This window comes from Phycodurus eques, chromosome 6, assembly GCF_024500275.1.
Source record: "Phycodurus eques isolate BA_2022a chromosome 6, UOR_Pequ_1.1, whole genome shotgun sequence".
In the NCBI taxonomy this organism is placed as follows: domain Eukaryota; kingdom Metazoa; phylum Chordata; class Actinopteri; order Syngnathiformes; family Syngnathidae; genus Phycodurus; species Phycodurus eques.
Window position 1 is genome coordinate 5,908,786 of NC_084530.1, and position 12,967 is coordinate 5,921,752.

A 12,967-nucleotide genomic window follows, 5' to 3' on the forward strand; every position below is an offset into this window, starting at 1 on the left:
CAATTGGGGAGAAAAGTAGGTCGACGTCTAGTGTTTGTGTGCATTTGGATGGGAGCGGCATGAAATGTGTCTCAAGGAGTGGAGATTTCACAGCTCAGTGGCTCTGTCCCAGTGCACCTGCTCACTGAGAAGGTAGGGGAAGAGGAAATGAGAGCAATGAGGGAGGTGAAGTGAGAGGATTTGGGCTAAAAACCAGTAGAAAATTCATCAGGAGAGAATTAGGGGGAGCTTACCGTAGCAGAACACTCGCTAGAATTTAAAAACTATAAAAGCAAGACATGTCACGCAATACTACACTGAAGCATGTTATTTTGACTGTGCTATTTGGCAAAAAAAAAAAAAAAAATAATTGGTCCTGGAAACGTTTCTTCTTGACTAATTGGCCTCTGATTCAGATAACTGAGGCTTGTTAAGGCCAAAGATTTTAAAATTGAATGAGTTCACCCATTAAAACTGATCCTCTGAACGTCAGGCATTACTTTGCACTTTTCATTCTGAACAATATCTGACCCAAGATGGTTGAGGTCGACACACTGACAAGACAGCATACTGCTTCACCAAATTCTCATTGGGATTAATTGAAGTCTTGAGGAATCATGCTTCTTCCAAATGGATAAAAAACTGATATGAATCAGACAGCTATCTGATCTGAGGAAACAAAATCTGCTAATTCCCTTCTTGTGCACAGAGTCCGTATTGGTAGTCCAGTCCATTGTTCAAGTGTACTCCCAAGTACTGGTTGCTCCTCTCAATGTCTTCCTCCATGATGGTAAAGGGCTGAATATCCGTAAGGTCCACCTTACATCCACAACTTGCTCCTTAGTTTTGCTATTTTTGAGGACCAGATGATTTCTGCAGCACCAGTCCACCAGCTCTCTGTTCTCCGCCTCCTGTCCATCCTCAATATACCCACCACTGCAAAATCGTCAGTGAACTTCTGCTGATGACATCATTCAGAATTGTATTATAAGTCATTACCTCGTGGTGCTCCAACATAACAAAATTCGACAAAGTGCTCCCTAGTCGGACAAACTGGGGCCTGTCTGACAAGTAGTCATTGATCCAGGACAGTGAATGCTGTAACACACATCTATCACAGCTTTTCACGCAATTTGGCATTTGGTTAGAAGATCTGAGCAGGAGCACTTCTCCGGAGGCATTACTGTGGAGGATTATGTATAGACTGACCGGGACACTTCCCCTGTGGTGCTTCATTTTATTAAATGGACCCGCTTGCTGTTTTAATGAACATTGTACAGCATCAAATCACGTCAAAATGTTGCCCACTCAGCATCCATTGCAGCCTGGTTGGCCTGAAAGGAGGATCCTTCCGTCTGTGATCCCTTATCGAGGTTTCTTCCGCTTTTGATTTCTTAAATTGTTTTTCTCTGAGTTTTTACTTTCCTGGATAGCAGGTCTAGACCAGTGGATGTTGTTGATTTTTGTTCAACTGTGGGCTTGTGATGCCCTTTGAAACTCTTTTGTGATTATGGGCTAGAAAAGTAAACTTGGCTTGAATTTAAAAGGTTGGCTGGTAAGGAAGGCAGTGGAGAAGTCAAAGAATGTAACTCTCACATCAGCCATTGCAGTGTGAACGAAACAATCAAAAACCTGTATACCTTTCAATGAGAGCCCGGTGTCATTAAATATGCCATTCACTGATGTAAACACACGTCTGCCAAAAATACACAAATAAAAGGACTACAAACATCAATCCATCCATCCATTTTCTATACCGCTTATCCTCACTAGGGTCGCGGGTATGCTGGAGCCTATACCAGCTAACTGCGGCTAGGAGGCGGAGTACACCCTGAACTGGTCGCCAGCCAATCGCAGGGCACATATAAACAAACAACCATTCGCACTCACATTCATACCTCTGGGCAATTTAGGGTCTTCAATTAACTTACCATGCAGGTTTTTGGGATGTGGGAGGAAACCAGTGTACCCGTAGAAAACTCATGCAGGCACGGGGAGAACATGCAAACGCCACACAGGTCAGGCCGGATTTGAACCCGAGTCCTCAGACTTGTGAGGCGGATGTGCTAACCAGTTGTGCTACGTGCCGCCCACATTAAAAACTGGCACAGTAAATCTTACAGAAAATCATAGAGCAATGTAATGTTTAAACCTTTTTTTTTTTTTTTTTTTTAAATCATAATTTACTTCCATGTTGTCGTTGCCCAGTTTTGTCACATTTTATCCATCCATCATTTTCTATTCCTCATTTGGGTCGTGGGTGTGCTGGAGCCTATCCTGGATGACTGCCCGCAAGAGGCGGGGTACGTGCCATATTGGTCACCAGCCAATTGCCCGCCACATATTATTTAATTAATTATAATTATTAATAAACCAAACATTTCGCGGCACGTATAGCATCGTTTTGACTCTTTTCATGATGTACAGTAGGTCTACATCATCATCAAGGGAGGTATAAAAAGTAAACTCCATTCTTCATTTTGCGTTACATTTCATGAAATACCACCATCTTGACTTTAGAATCTGCCTTTTAATGCTGTTTGCCAAAGATGGTGAATACTGGTTTTTCTATTTCTAAATTCACTTCTTTAGTGCTAAAACAAATCTATAGGTGTATGTGTTTGTGGACATTGTTTCATGTAGTGAGAGGTAGCAAGGTGACTGTGTTATCTTGCACATGCAGATGTTTTGAGCATAGCTGTGGCTAGGTCAGTGTTTCAGCCCCAGGATGCAATGCCAATAGCAGAGTAATGACACAGAAGGAAACTGCAGAGAGGTGATAAGGCAGACAGAGAGAAAATGGCCAGTGCTGAGACAACTGATTACATAGTCAGTGAGTGAACCTGAGTAAGGAAAAGAAGCCAAAAAGACAGTTGTGGGGGTTATGAGTGGGAAGACAACAGAAGTCATCTAGGGAATAGATGACGGAATCTTTTGACCTCCACAGTCACTGCTGTTAGGAGTTTCCTGATTTTAAGAGTAGGAATCTGTCAATAACAATAACCACAATGCACAGTATTAGGCACCTGTCACCTATGCTTATTATGAAGTGAATATGGCATACTAATTCCTAAGAAAAAAATATTGCTATCCATTGAACTTGCTATGTAATACATGAATGCCAGGCGCACTGTGCAGTAGTCAGCTGTAGGTTTAAGTCACTTTATGTCAGCACTCACGTGTTATTGCATGTACAGTAATACACACTCAGAGAACTGTTTCTGTCGTCTCAGTTCAGCCTGAGAGCCAAACATATATTTGACAGGGATATACTGTAAACCATGTTATTGAATAGCCATCGGAAATCTGTCTAGTTGTGCACAGGCTTGTGTTGGGGCTCAGAGAATAAACATGAACAACAACAACAATATATTTCTAATATAAAAAGGTCTTTACAAGAATACAAGAACTGCTACTGAGCTTTTTGCAAAGGTGTTCTCTCTCCCCCTGGTGGCCATAACAAATTATTACATTTGACTACAGTATTGTAGATTTTGTTCTTGATGATATAATATTTTGTTAACAGCACGTCAATCCAAAGATAATTGTAAAAATAAGCATTTCTGACTGATATTTGTAGTTTGATGCTTCTTTCTCCTCAGCATTAAAGGCATATTTTAGCTGACAGCCGCTGAGCCATTCATTCATTAATTCACAAAATATGTATGCAGAAATCCAATACAGTATATTAGCTTTCCTCAGTTTCGTTAACCTCTGGGGTCCGGTTAGCATCTCTTTACTCTCCGTGGGGTTTCAAAAACAAAATGCCCTCTTGAATATGATGGAAAAAAAGCAATGCTAATAAAACAAATACTAATGAGGTAAAAAATGAGTACACTTCTTACCTTGTGCAAATCATCTGAATAATTAAGTAGATGAAAACGATGTTCATCATCTATACACTCCAGACCCAATTTTAAGACGCTTTTGTAATTACCTTTTTAGTCTGTCTTTTAGTTAGATTGTGTACTTACTTCCTACTTTCTTTAAAAAGCCCTTTTCTAAACTTTAACCATTTATCCATTTACATTTTATTCAATACTTGTTATATTTAAATGTATTAATTTAGTAAACAATTTAATGGTGCCTTTTATTCTGCTTCAGTATGCTTTTATTACTTTTGAGCATCCTCATTTTTCCATCTTGATTTATATTTAGGACCCGTGCAGGTGACCTGCGAGGTCCCTATTGTATTTGTAGAAATGATGATGATTATTATTATTATTTGTTATTGTTATGTTTTTTGTGCCCTGTGACTGACTGGCGACCACTTCAGGGTGTAGTCCGGCTTTCGCCCGAAGTCAGCTGGGATAGGCTCCAGCGCCCCGCGACCCTAACCAGGATAAGCGGTGTTGAAAATGGATGAATGGATGTTATGTTTTTATCCTGGTTTGAGTATTTTAGACTGCGCCAACAGCTCTTTATTTTACCCATGCTCCATTTTATATACAGTAGCTTATACTTGACTCTTTGATCCAAATCAATGGCTGTTGACCCTGATTTTACAGTGGCACTTTGCGATGCACTGTTAAGTAGGCTGGCGACCAGTTGCTCGCAAGCAGGCAACAAAAACGTTATGTAGCCGAGCAAGCTAGTGTTATCGCTAACGGTTTTACGTAAACATGCCGCCGTTCTGTCGAATCATCCTCGAAAGTTTCGGTGTGGGTGTAGTAATTTAATAAAAAATAAAGTAATTTAATTACAGTAAATTAGCATCCATTATTTCTGTCACGTTGTAATGTTGGTTTGACCTGACTGATTAGAATACATATGACTAGAGCAGTGATTTCCAACCTTTATGGAGCCAAGGAACATATTTTACAATTGAAAAATCTCACGGAACACCAACAAACAAAAATGTCACGAAAACTAAAGTGTTACCGTAGTTACTTCCTGCCATCTAATAGAAGACCATTCATTAGTTCTGTCTGTCACTATACCTCACGGCCATAAATAGAGATACAACGATACATTATTTATTGTAAATATATATATATTTTTTATACAGTACATGAACAGATCATTTAAATAGACACATTCCTCCATCATGTGATCGGATCAGTGATCGGTTATCGTTTTTTTAAACTCGCTGATCGGTGATCAGCCCCAAAAATCCTGATCGTGTAAAGCCTACTACTAGCATTCAGCTAATGCAACCGTGTCCATGCTTTCATGAAATCATTGCTGTGAGCGTCAGTTTCACCAGCCGCAACTGTTCAATGGAAACACTATTTGCATTCCCCACCCCACTCCCTCTACTTTCCCCTCTCAGAAGCTTTTGACTAATATGTTTGAATTTCAGCATGCACAAGTCCGTCTCTTCAAACATATACACAAGGATAGACACAGACAAACAATATAACTCTTCATGGGAGAGATCTGTCCTTCTCATTGTGAAGATTGGGTGTCCCAGGGTAATTAACTATTGATGTGGAGCTTAGGTAACACATCTGATATGTGAGAGGACAGGAGACGGGAGGAAAGGACGTGTAATGGGAGGGGAGCAAGGAGAAAGAGAATAGCCTTAAGGAGGAGGTGTGAAGAGAGAGTGAAGCAGAGATAAAGAATATAAAATGGGAAAGATGAGTGAGAGTGGCCGGCACGGTACAAGACAGGTTAGCACATCTGCCTCGCAGTTCTGGGGACCGGGTTTTAAATCCCAGCCCCGCCTGTGTGGAGTTTGCATGTTCTCCCCGTGCTTGGGTGTTTTTTTCTCCGGGCACTCCGGTTTCCTCCCACATCCCAAAAACATGCGTGGTAGGTTGATTGAGGACTCAAAATGCCCTTAGGTGTGAATGTGAGTGTGAATGGTTGTTTGTTTCCATGTGCCCTGCAATTGGCTGGCAACCGGTTCAGGGTGTGCAGAAAATGGATGGATGGATGGATGGATGAGTGAGAGTGGATGGAAAGCTCCTTTCCCACTGCCCTCCCAGTAAGTTGGTGCATCAGAAGAGTAATGGACGAGCTGGTATTTAGTCGCCTAACCCTATCAGACAGAACTTGCAGAAATGGGACATTTACGTGGCTTGAATGATTCGTGGATACAGATAATCATACGCATGGAGAAGTCAGCACTAGCGTGTGGGACAACAACAATTACTTTCAACACAAAGGGGTGTGGGTAGTGAGTCTTGGCCATAAACTTCACACTCTGTTCGCGGTCCTTACACACAGGAGTCACTCCACTTTTTTATGCCTCTCAAACTGCACCTGAATCTCACAAAGTGGGTCGACTTTAACCCCCCATCGTTCGCCATCATGTCACCAAGTACATGATACAGCATCCCAGGAAAAAGCAATGAAAAGCCATCTATGGCCAGTGGGAAAGGGGCTTAAAGAACCAGTAAACCACAAGTGTCAAACTCAAGGTCCGGAAGCCAGATCTGGCCCGCCATATCATTTCATGTAGCCTGCATAAGCAAATCATGTGCATCTACTTTAGGGCTGCAAGATATTGGAAAAAAAATGACATTGCAATTGTTTTTTAAAGCAGCGATATATAATGCGATGTGAAATAATACAGGATCAGGGTTGGGAAAGTACATTTTCTATGCAAACTTGTTCAATGTTCAGCTCACCGTTCCAAAAATGAACGAGTTCAATTTATTGTTGATAATTCAAAATTTTGAAGTTCACTGGTCCAAAAATGAACTCGTTCATTGTTCTTTTTTTCAATATGTTGCTGACTGTCTATTTAAATCAAAATACTGGCATTTCATTTCCCCATTGTTGCCACCCATTCAGTCTACACTCGTAGCCAGCTGCATCTTCCACCCTATAATCTCAAAAACATGAGGAAAAACTTGTTTGAATGGTCTTTTTTAAAATGAGGAATTCAAACAAAAACAGGACTTTTGTCCTTAATGTGCTAACAAAAACATGCAACACAGTATGACGGACGATGGTGAAAGGACATTGATAAGTTAGCATTCCTCACAGCTGTAGTGTATATGGGTTAAATAAAAATGTAATGAATTTAGGAGAAAAGAATGGGCTGGAAGCGACGCCTGCGTTACTTCCGGGTCAGTGTAATTTTAAATTACAGCGTTAGCAAACCCAAACACACACAACAATGCAGGTTGTGAATTTTATGGAAAATTTAATGATCTAACATGGGGAATCTACAGGGAAACAATACAGAAAAACACAAAACAAACAATGTACAAACGAACATTGGCAAGGGAAACTGACTTGTGATGTGAGATTGGTAGAATGAGCGTGTCGTGAATGCGTATAGCTGGGGATTCCTGCTCTCGTTAATTTAAACCCAAATATGCACTAATCTGTACATTTAGTAGACCGCAATGTTGAATTGACGTGTCTTGCACACGTTTGATGCAGGCAGGGCAAGCTTCCGCGTGTTCGGCCGGCCTTGTCCACACCGGGAACAGGTGGATTTGGCGGAAAGGAAGAAGAAAAAGGAAAAGAGGAGGCCAACAAGTTCCCAGGCAGGACGGCCGGAGCCCGGTTGTCTCGGCTCGCAAGACGTTCGGAATGGGCACGTTATTCCTGCTTCCGTCCCCCCGGGGTGAGCTCAGGCCCCCAAAAAGGGTAGCTCAGAGCGCTTGCAGGATGCTCTGCACTCGGAGATGTTCCGATGTGTCCTCGTCACCTCGTGGTGAGGTGGGCGTCCTGCCTGGGTCAGTCTCCGGCAAGTTGGGAATGAATGTGCTCTGTCCCAACTCCCAGCTTGACTGGCCAAGTGGCGCAGTACTCAGCGGGATGGAGACGCCTTTGTTAGTGAAAGTTAGTGAAATACTTAATTAGAGAACTCCTCTGGGCTGGCTGGTGGTGGAAGTTCATTAATTTAGCGTTCTAGTGCGAACTAGGTATCTTTGGTCTCCACTTTGATGCTCCGGGTGCTGGTAATTCACTTAGCGTCGGCATGCCAAAGCAAATGTCTGTGTCTTGCTTCTGATGATCATGGCTGGTGATTCAATTAGCATCTGTATGTGAAGTTGAGTCTCGCCACCCTGTGGTTGTCTATCTTGGTGCGTAGACAGAGTCTCGCCGGAGACTGGGGTGCTGGGTGTCATCTTTCCATGGCGTGTCCGCTACACAGCTCTGGCTGACTATATTAAATAATGCATCTATTCTTATATTACAAAAAAAAAAAAATTCCACAATATCACAGTGCGATCGTACAATGTTTGAAGTAAAGCGTTCTGATACAAATAATTTTCCTAGTAATCTATTTTTACAATTATGTAATGTATTACAAAACAACACCCTCCCTGAACGCACCTTGCGCAGCTGCTGCGTGCCTGCCTAGTTTCTGAAGAGCAAAATAGGAAATGCAGCAGGTACACATTCATTCCCGTGTCCTCATTAATAGTTATCATACAAGGAGATAAGTATAGAACACTCTGGGTTGCCCCGTCGGTTGTATGATTTACTGTAACATGGGAGTTCATCTTACTAACATGTCCAAACGAGTCCCTCTGCTGGTCACTTTTAATATTATAGTTGATTCACTGCATTTTACAGTCCACCATCGCAGCAGACCCTGAGATGTGACTATTGCGCACATGTACATCTCAATGAGGATACTAAAACAAAATTTCATGCAGCTTAAGAAGTGAAGAAGAAGGATAAGAAATGAAAGAAGTGACGCAGGTGGATGTCTTTGGCGTTTGGAGCATCTTCAACTGTATTAAAACCAAGCGGATGGAGAAAAACTGACAACATTTGAGCGAAACATTTTTTGAGCATCGGGTCATAAGAAAACTATGACATGAAAACAGAGGTTCCGCTTTATATGTAATTATATGATGAGCAGACTGTATATTTTTTTAGGCTGGATTGATTGATCGATAAAAATCGATAATTAAAAGAGTTGGTAACGAATTTCATGATGAAATCATTGTATCGCGCCATTATGAGGCCAGTCACCTGCTCCATTGCACATAGGAGTGAACCCAGCGGCTGCTGAGTCAGTCTGACCTCTGTACTTCACCATCAACAACCTCAAGGCAAATAATGTGTCTGTGCTACTCTTTCCACGCATAAAGCCATACTGTTGCTCGCAAATACTAATTTCTGTCCTGAGTCTAGCCTCCAGTTCTCTTTCCCACAACTTCATTGTGTAGCTCTCTTCAACTTTATTCCGATATAGTTCCCACAGCTCTGCACATCACCCTTGTTCTTAAAAATGGGCACAGCACACTGTTCCTCAGTTCCTCAAGCATCTTCTCACCCGCTAGAATTCTGTTAAACAACACGGTCAAAAACTCCACAGCCACCTCAACTAGATGCTTCCATACTTCCACAGGTATGTCACCAATTGCCTTACCATTTTGCAACCTCTTTAGTGCTTTATAACTTCCCCCATACCGATCACTCCTACTTCCTGGTCTGCCTTTGTCTTTTTAATCTTCCTCCACCAATCATTTTACACACCACCACCCTATACTTTCTAGCCACACTCTCCCCTTACACTTAGTCACCTCCTTCAGATTACATCGTCTACACAAAATGTAATCCACCTGCGTGGTTCTACCTCTGCTCCTGTAGGTCCCCCTATGTTCCTGCCGGTTCTGGAAGAAAGTGTTCCCTTCAGCCATTTCCATCCTTTTTGCAAAGTCTACCACCATCTGTCCATCTATGTTCCTTTTCTGGATGCCAAACTTCCTCGTCACTTCTTCATTACCCCTGTTACCTTCACCAATATGTCCATAACAATCTGCACTAATCACAACTCTCTCTGTGTCTGGGACGCTCAGAACTACTTCGTCGAGCTCCTTCCAGAATTTCTCTTTCACCTACAGGTAACATCCTACCTGTGGGGCATAGCCACTAATCATTTTATACATAACACCCTCCATTTCAAGTTTCAGCCTCATCACTAGATCTGATACTCTTTTCGCCCCCAAGACGTTGTTAGCCAACTCTTCCTGTAAAATAACCCACAATCCAGTTCTCTTCCCATCTACACCATGGTAAAATAATTTAAACCCTGCCCCTAAACTTATAGCCTGACTGCCTTTCCACCTGGTCTCCTGGACACACAATATATCAACCTTTCTCTTAATCATCATGTCAACCAACTCTTGACTGTTTTCTGTCACAGTCCCAACATTCAAAATCCCCACATTCAGTTCTAGGCTCAGTGCTTTCCTCTTCTCTTTCTGCCAAAAAACCTACTTTGAACTTCTCCTTCATCTTCTCGCCACAGTAGCTGAATTTCGGACGTTGTTAACCCAGGTCATGACCTATCTGATGTGGAATTCTTTGGATGAACGCTCATATTTTTGGGCAAAGTTTTAAGCCGGATGCCCTGCCTGATGCAATCCCCTGCATTTATCTCGGCTTGAGACCGGCCTACTGTTTGCACTGGCTTGTGCCCTCCATAGGGTTGCATTACATATTTGCTTCTCTGAATCAATCAATACGCTGAATTTGGATGGTGTCAGCACTGCTGAATAATAATTGGATCCTGATTAACCAATCACAATCAAGTCCTGGCTCTTTCAATGTACACAGAGGCAGACTGGAGAGACAATGTCTGTCTATATTCCAAGTCAATGTAAGTGCTCCTTTTTTTTTTCTTTAAATCAAAAAATACATGCCACCTGGTGGACATCCCTGGAAAGGCAGAGTAGCATCTGTTTATTCACTTTATTGTTCATTCATTCATTCATCTTCCGTTCCGCTTATCCTCACTAGGGTCGCGGGCGATGTGGCAGTTGAGACTGAGGAGACACAGTATCATGACAGATGATGACAAAAACAATATTTTTAAGCAGATATTATATACAGTATGTTTTTATGTGGTTGGTCCATGGCCTATTGTAACGCTATTTTAGATTTTTTGAAATAATACTTTACTTTTGGAGCAATGGGATGTTTAAGCAGCAACAATTTTTGTGCTCTGCCAGTTTGAATTCATGTCCTGTTTTTGAATAAAGGGATGGAAACTATTATTCGATTCATCGATTAAATGAAAAAAATAATCAACAGATTAGTTGGAGCCCTAATATTCATATGGTTCCACAGTCGTAACGGCCCTCTGAGGGAAACCATGACTACGTTGTCTGCAATAAAAATGAGTTTGACACCCCTGCTAAACTGACCCAAAAAAATTTCTTTTAAATTTAACACAAAGCAGTGTTGTTAACAAGTCTGCCAAATTTTAATGAATTAAAAAACAAAAAAAAAGTATCTGACATCATGCTTCAAAATGGTGAAGAAATGAAACACTGTCACTTTTATCAGTCTTTTGACAGTCAAATATGTGCCCTCTCTCCCAGATGCGCCGAATAGCCACTGAAGACGCTTCATACTTATATAGTGGGGGAGGGCCGACTCATGCTGTTCCCTGGTTGCGTCACTGTGCCCCCGTTTTAGCCCCACCCCAAAAATCTGAACAATTTGAGGATGTGAAAGAGTTTTACGCTATATCTCAGCAATTTAGTTCTAAATTACTCTCAGTCTTTGCATGTTTTCAACACTTATCTTCCAAAATGTATAATGTATTTTAATAAAAAAAACAAGAATGTGACTTTACAGGCACTTTAAGTGAAAGGATGTCAGATACTCGTAGTAGCAACGTGACAAGATTTCTAAAACAAAATGACAGTCTGTCAAAATGCTAAGTTGAAATGCAAGGCCATTTCAACTTGACTGCAACGCACCAAGAATTAAAAAAAAAAAAAAAAAAAAAAAGGATGATTTGTTCTGGAGAATTTTTGTTTTTTGTGTTAGAAAAAAATGCCTTTTTGGGGAATGTTGTTGTGTGATATCACCTATAGGAAATCTGGTCAATAACGCCTTCATATCAGCGTAATACAGTATAACTTCATTATTTCTCAACATATCTCCTCAACCCTTTTGTTTCATCTGCTAATTGGGGAACCCCTTCTCCACTTGGCTGACAATTTTCAGTTAATATCCACCAATAAGCTCGTACGGCCCGAAATTCCGAGGGGCTGTCCAAGTTGACGTGTCAAATTTACCGCAACGTTTCAAATGTCACTTGCCCTAAAAACTTGATTTAAATATCACAAAAGGAACATTATCTGTGAGAAAAGCAGTGTGGGCCATACAATATGTAGGTCACATACGTTAGTAAGCATTTTTTTGAGGGGGGGGGGTTGAATTTATTTGTTATGGAGGATTTTAGAAGCGTTTGAAGTGCTCATTCCAGGTTTTTTTTTTTTTTTTTTTTAAAGAAAATCCCACAAAGATGAACTTGTTACAGGCATCAAATTCATAATGAGAGAATATTTGCCCCCCCCCCAAAGAAAAAACAGTTTGAACATAACATAGCTTGTCTTTGTAGTGTCCATCCATCCATCCATTTTCTGAGCCGCTTCTCCTCACTAGGGTCACGGGCGTGCTGGAGCCTATCCCAGCTGTCATCGGGCAGGTACACCCTGAACTGGTTGCCAGCCAAACGCAGGGCACATACAAACAGACAACCATTCGTACTCACATTCACACCTACGGGCAATTTAGAGTCTCCAATTTATGCATGTTTTTGGGATGTGGGAGGAAAACCGGAGTGCCCGGAGAAAACCCGCGCATGCAAGGGGAGAACATGCAAACTCCACACAGTCGGGGCCGGGAATTGAACCCGGGTCCTCAGAATTGTGAGGCTGACGCTCTAACCAGTCGGCCACCGTGCCGCTGTCTTTGTAGTGTATTCAATTAAATATACAGTGGTGTGAAAATGTTTGCCCCCTTCCTGATTATTTTTTTTTGCATGTTTGTCACACTTAAATGTTTCCCATCACCAAACAAATTTAAATGTTAGTCAAAGGCAACACAAAATACCATTTTTAAATTGGGTTTTTATGATTAAGGGAGAAAAAGTCCAAATGTACATGGCACTGTGTGAAAAAGTGATTGGCCCCAATCCTAATAACTGGTTGGGCCACCCTTAGCAGCAACAACTGCAATCAAGCGTTTGCGATAACTTGCAATGAGTCCCTTACAGCGCTGTGGAGGAATTTTGGCCCATTCATCTTTGCAGAATTGTTGTCATTCA